Raw genomic sequence first — 7,390 nt, 5'->3', positions numbered from 1 at the left:
CAGCCTCTGTCAGTTAGCGTCAGCCTCTGTCAGTTAGCGTCAGCCTCTGTCAGTTAACGTCAGCCTCTGTCAGTTAGCGTCAGCCTCTGTCAGTTAGCGTCAGCCTCTGTCAGTTAGCGTCAGCCTCTGTCAGTTAACGTCAGCCTCTGTCAGTTAACGTCAGCCTCTGTCAGTTAGCGTCAGCCTCTGTCAGTTAACGTCAGCCTCTGTCAGTTAGCGTCAGCCTCTGTCAGTTAGCGTCAGCCTCTGTCAGTTAGCGTCAGCCTCTGTCAGTTAACGTCAGCCTCTGTCAGTTAGCGTCAGCCTCTGTCAGTTAGCGTCAGCCTCTGTCAGTTAACGTCAGCCTCTGTCAGTTAACGTCAGCCTCTGTCAGTTAGCGTCAGCCTCTGTCAGTTAGCGTCAGCCTCTGTCAGTTAGCGTCAGCCTCTGTCAGTTAACGTCAGCCTCTGTCAGTTAGCGTCAGCCTCTGTCAGTTAACGTCAGCCTCTGTCAGTTAGCGTTAGCCTCTGTCAGTTAGCGTTAGCGTTAGCCTCTGTCACTGATTCCTTCCAAACTACGCGTTGTTGAATTTGCGATTTTCAACTTGTTCTGTAATGTTTATGTCGAATGGCCGATGAGGCACCGATACTTTTTATCTATAATTTCTCTTAATTATTTATCTTCATATGACAAGGATTAAAAAGGATTTGCCAGTAGGCTTGCCCCACCACCACAGATAGCACTGAGCTAGGCTGAAACACCTGCATGTTGGAGCTGCCTTACTCAAGAAAACAAGACAGATACCATGTTTGTATGCGGCTTTATTAACTCAATGATATATATATTTTTACATGGTTTGCAAACTGATATGTGACACGTATTAAGGCCAAAATAACATAGAAAACAGGCAAGCCCCCAAAAATATAATTTTTACATTTTTATTTATTTATTTTTTTGCAAAAAATTTGGGGCTCAAAACAATGAATGATGGGTCGCCACTGCATCTATCTGATGCGGTGTGGTCATAAAGAGTATGACATTGTTACCGCCCATAGATTGGGTGCAAGGGAAGCCAGCGAGCATTTGGCCTCCCTTGGTAAAAAAAAGTATAAAACCCACGGGGTGGTCCCGTGTGGCTCAGTTGGTAGAGCATGGCGCTTGCAACGCCAGGGTTGTGGGTTCAATTCCCACGGGGGGACCAGGGTTCAATTCCCACGGGGGGACCAGGATGAATATGCTAAATGACTTAAATGTAAAATGTAATGTAATAAAATAATAGCCAATCATCGTTGAGCTAAACTGAGTGAGCTCAACTGTGAATGGTCCTGGCACACCAACATAAAAAAGTGTCAAAGGAAGACATTTTGGATTTGGCTTCACTTCTATCACAGAGAAATACGTCATCGACAGAAACAACTTAAATTGTTGCATCTTGTTGTGTTGTCCTCCTTTGGCTAGCTAGTTAGCTAGCTAAAACTGCTGCTTTCCTAAATTATCCATGGATGGAGATAGGGATTTGGACTTGTGGTTTTACTTAATTCTCCGTACTGGACAACGATTATAACGGCGATTCAGATCCAACCATAAAATACATTGTGCCCCTTGGACTGAGAGGATTGGAAGTTCAATATGTAGCTAGATGTCGAAGGCTAATGCTAATTAGCTAACGTTGCCCATGAAAGGAAATTAGGCTAGCGAGCAAGCATTTTAGCCAGGTAGCCTAGGACAACAGAAATATATAAATAAAAACCTGTACTGTATGACAGAATCACAGACTGTTTCTTCAACATGAGAGAGAGGAGGATGGCATTGGCATCCACACACACACACACACACACACACACACACACACACACACACACACACACACACACACACACACACACACACACACACACACACACACACACACACACACACACACAAATCAGAACCATGGACAGCCCACATCATATTTAGCTGCCGTTGATTGTACTAAATTGTTTTTGGTATCTTTTAGTTGTCACTGTGTTAGACTAAAGCATCAGTGATTAGATGAAGTTGAAATAGTGCTGGAAAAGTAGAGGCAGCTTTGCGACTTGCTGTAATTCTCTTTGATTCTAAATCAATAGTTGTTTTAGTGGTCCGAAAATGTTGGAAACATTAACTTTCTTGACCTTGCTGTAGGTCATGGAACTGTTTGTTACGTGCAGTATGTTTTGTGTTTGCTCTCCGGCTGCTCTCCGGCTGCTCTCCGGTTGCTCTCCGGTTGCTCTCAGGTTGCTCTCAGGTTGCTCTCAGGTTGCTCTCCGGTTGCTCTCCGGTTGCTCTCCGGTTGCTCTCCGGTTGCTCTCCGGTTGCTCTCCGGTTGCTCTCCGGTTGCTCTCCGGTTGCTCTCCGGTTGCTCTCCGGCTGCTCTCCGGCTGCTCTCCGGCTGCTCTCCGGTTGCTCTCCGGTTGCTCTCCGGTTGCTCTCCGGTTGCTCTCCGGTTGCTCTCCGGTTGCTCTCCGGTTGCTCTCCGGTTGCTCTCCGGTTGCTCTCCGGTTGCTCTCAGGTTGCTCTCAGGTTGCTCTCCGGTTGCTCTCCGGTTGCTCTCCGGTTGCTCTCCGGTTGCTCTCCGGTTGCTCTCCGGTTGCTCTCCGGTTGCTCTCCGGTTGCTCTCCGGTTTAGTGATGATACAAAGGTGTGGTGTAATTTATTCTGCCACTGTGTCATCTTATTGTTTTAGGCCTTTAGGCCTGTAGACAGTGCATTCAGAAAGTATTCAGACCCGTTGGCTTTTTCCACGTTTTGTTACGTTACAACCTTATTCTAAAATGTATTAAATTAAAATTTTCCCTCATCGATCTACACACAATTCCCCATAATGACAAAGTGAAAACAGGTTTTTAGAAATGTTTGCAAATGAAATAAAAATGTACTTTTATTTGTCACATGCGCCGAATACAACAGGTGTAGACCTTACAGTGAAATGCTGATTTACAAGCCCTTAACCAACAATGCAGTTTTAAGTACAGAGTAGAGTCAATGTGCGGGGGCACCAGTGTGAGGTAATTGAGGTAATATGTACATGTAGGTAGAGATATTAAAGTGACTATGCATAGATTATAAACAGAGAGTAGCAGCAGCATTCTGGAGGGGGGGGGGGGGGGTAGTCAGACTACACACACTACATATGCCCACACAAACACATACACCTATATGTACATAGAAACCTCAATGACCTCTAACCCCTACACATTGTCTCAGTACTGGAACTCCCTGGACATAGCCATGCTATTACCTGGAACCCCTACACATTGACTCAGTACTGGAACTCCCTGTATATAGCCATGTTATTACCTCATACCCCTGCACCTTGACTCAGTACTGGTCCTACCTGTATATAGCCATGTTATTACCTCATACCCCTGCACCTTGACTCAGTACTGGTCCTACCTGTATATAGCCATGTTATTACCTGATACCCCTGCACCTTGACTCAGTACTGGTCCTACCTGTATATAGCCATGTTATTACCTCATACCCCTGCACCTTGACTCAGTACTGGTCCTACCTGTATATAGCCATGTTATTACCTCATACCCCTGACTCAGTACTGGTACTCCCTATAAATAGCCATATTATTACCTCATACCCCTACACATTGACTCAGTACTGGTACTCCCTGTATATAGCCATGTTATTACCTCATATCCCTACACATTGACTCAGTACTGGTACTCCCTGTATATAACCATGTTATTACCTCATATCCCAACACATTGACTCAGTACTGGTACTCCCTGTATATAACCATGTTACTACCTCATGGCTACACATTGACTCAGTACTGGTACTCCCTGTATATAACCATGTTATTACCTCATATCCCTACACATTGACTCAGTACTGGTACTCCCTGTATATAACCATGTTATTACCTCATATCCCTACACATTGACTCAGTACTGGTACTCCCTGGAAATAGCCATGTTATTACCTCATATCCCTACACATTGACTCAGTACTGGTACTCCCTGTATATAGCCATGTTATTACCTCATATCCCTACACATTGACTCAGTACTGGTACTCCCTGTATATAGCCATGTTATTACCTCATATCCCTACACATTGACTCAGTACTGGTACTCTCTGTATATAGCCATGTTATTACCTCATATCCCAACACATTGACTCAGTACTGGTACTCCCTGTATATAACCATGTTATTACCTCATACTGGTACTCCCTGTATATAACCATGTTATTACCTCATATCCCAACACATTGACTCAGTACTGGTACTCCCTGTATATAACCATGTTATTACCTCATATCCCTACACATTGACTCAGTACTGGTACTCCCTGTATATAGCCATGTTATTACCTCATACCCCTGCACATCGACTAAGTACTGGTACTTCCTGTATATAGCCATGTTATTACCTCATACCCAAGCACAATGACTCAGTACTAGTACTTCCTGTATATACCCCAGCACATTGACTCAGTACTGGTACTTCCTGTATATACCCCAGCACATTGACTCAGTACTGGTACTTCCTGTATATACCCCAGCACATTGACTCAGTACTGGTACTTCCTGTATATAGCCCAGCACATTGACTCAGTACGGGTACTTCCTGTATATACCCCAGCACATTGACTCAGTACGGGTACTTCCTGTATATACCCCAGCACATTGACTCAGTACTGGTACTTCCTGTATATACCCCAGCACATTGACTCAGTACTGGTACTTCCTGTATATACCCCAGCACATTGACTCAGTACTGGTACTTCCTGTATATACCCCAGCACAATGACTCAGTACTGGTACTTCCTGTATATACCCCAGCACATTGACTCAGTACTGGTACTTCCTGTATATACCCCTTCACATTGACTCAGTACTGGAACTTCCTGTATATAGCCATGTTATTACCTCATACCCCAGCACATTGACTCAGTACTGGTACTTCCTGTATATACCCCAGCACATTGACTCAGTACTGGTACTTCCTGTATATACCCCAGCACATTGACTCAGTACTGGTACTTCCTGTATATACCCCAGCACAATGACTCAGTACTGGTACTTCCTGTATATACCCCAGCACATTGACTCAGTACTGGAACTTCCTGTATATACCCCAGCACAATGACTCAGTACTGGTACTTCCTGTATATACCCCAGCACAATGACTCAGTACTGGTACTTCCTGTATATACCCCAGCACATTGACTCAGTACTGGTACTTCCTGTATATACCCCTTCACATTGACTCAGTACTGGAACTTCCTGTATATAGCCATGTTATTACCTCATACCCCAGCACATTGACTCAGTACTGGTACTTCCTGTATATACCCCAGCACATTGACTCAGTACTGGTACTTCCTGTATATAGCCATGTTATTACCTCATACCCCAGCACATTGACTCAGTACTGGTACTTCCTGTATATAGCCATGTTATTACCTCAGTACTGGTACTTCCTGTATATAGCCATGTTATTACCTCAGTACTGGTACTTCCTGTATATAGCCATGTTATTACCTCAGTACTGGTACTTCCTGTATATAGCCATGTTATTACCTCAGTACTGGTACTTCCTGTATATAGCCATGTTATTACCTCAGTACTGGTACTTCCTGTATATAGCCATCTTATTACCTCAGTACTGGTACTTCCTGTATATAGCCATGTTATTCCTCGTGTCACTATTTCTATATATTTGTGTTTATCTGCGTTGTTTGAAAAGGACCGTAAGCATTTCACTGTTAGTCGTTACACCAGTGATTTACGAAGCAAGTGACAAAAAAAAAGAAGAGATTTTTCAACCAATCAGACAAACAGAACACTGTGTGGTCACTATTCTAGAGGACCATCATTGAATGTTATGTGACTACAGATAGTCAGGCTTTTATGCACTCACATGTACCCCAGGTTACTGTGACATACTGTAGGTTAGACACCCCATAGAAATACTGTAGGTTAGACACCCCATAGAAATACTGTATGTTAGACACCCCATAGAAATACTGTAGGTTACACACTGTTAGTTTGGCTCAGGGTTAAGGATGGTGCTGCCCCTTAGTGGTGAGACATGGTACTACAGACAGCCAGGGCCATGTGAAGCTGATGGCAGCAATTCTGCTAAGCTCCAGGAAGAGGATATCATTCACTGTGCTGTTGCTGAGCTCTGGGGCAGATTACATAACGCCTTACATAATGTTACCATTTAGCCACATGTGAGCCCAAAAAAGTCCTAAAGACAAATTTAAAGGAGAAAATACCTTATTTTACACAAGTATTCAGACCCTTTGCTATGAGACTCGAAATTGAGCTCAGGTGCATCTTGTTTCCACTGATCACCCTTGAGATGTTTCTACAACTTGATTGGAGTACACTTGTGGTAAATTAAATTAATTGGACATGATTTGGAAAGGCACACACCTGTCTGTATAAGGTCCCACAGTTCACAGTGAAAAACCAAGCCATGAGGTCGAAGGAATTGTCCGTAGAGTTCCGAGACAGGATTGTGTCGAGGCACAGATCTGGGGAAAGGTACCAAAAAACTGCTGCAGCATTGAAGGTCCCCAAGAACACAGTGGCCTCCATCATTCTTAAATGGAAGAAGTTTGGAACCACCAAGACTCTTCCTAAAGCTGTCCGCCCGGCCAAACTGAGCAATCGGGGGAGAAGGGCAGGGACGTGACCAATCACCAATCAGGCCTTTATGGTAGAGTGGCCAGACGGAAGCTACTCCTCAGTAAAAGGCACATGACAAAACACTAGCATTTCCCTGTTAGTTTACACCTGTTGTTTACCAAGCTTGAGAGGAATACAATGTGATTTGATTTAGTGTATAGCAGTCATATCACATACTACATAACACATACCAGCCAGGTACAGTATGCAGTCAGTAGCCAGCACCCACTCTCTCATTAAACACTAATAGCTTAGTAACGTCCTGTCCTGTGCTGTGCCAGCCTTCCTAGGAACCACGTGGGAGCAGTTCCTTAGTGAAAGGACTAGATCATTGTAGTAAAGGACTAGATCATTGTAGTAAAAGACTAGATCATTGTAGTTAGAGGACTAGATCATTGTAATAAGTAAAGGACTATATCATTGTAGTAAAGGACTATATCATTGTAGTTAGAGGACTAGATCATCGTAGTAAGTAAAGGACTATATCATTGTAGTAAAGGACTATATCATTGTAGTAAAGGACTAGATCATTGTAGTTAGAGGACTAGATCATTGTAGTAAGTAAAGGACTATATCATCATAGTAAAGGACTATATCATTGTAGTAAAGGACTAGATCATTGTAGTTAGAGGACTAGATCATTGTAGTAAGTAAAGGACTATATCATCGTAGTAAAGGACTATATCATTGTAGTAAAGGACTAGATCATTGTAGTTAGAGGACTAGATCA

Source organism: Salvelinus namaycush, unplaced genomic scaffold (assembly GCF_016432855.1).
Source record: "Salvelinus namaycush isolate Seneca unplaced genomic scaffold, SaNama_1.0 Scaffold1701, whole genome shotgun sequence".
Taxonomy (NCBI): Eukaryota; Metazoa; Chordata; class Actinopteri; order Salmoniformes; family Salmonidae; genus Salvelinus; species Salvelinus namaycush.
This window is presented reverse-complemented; position numbering follows the sequence as displayed.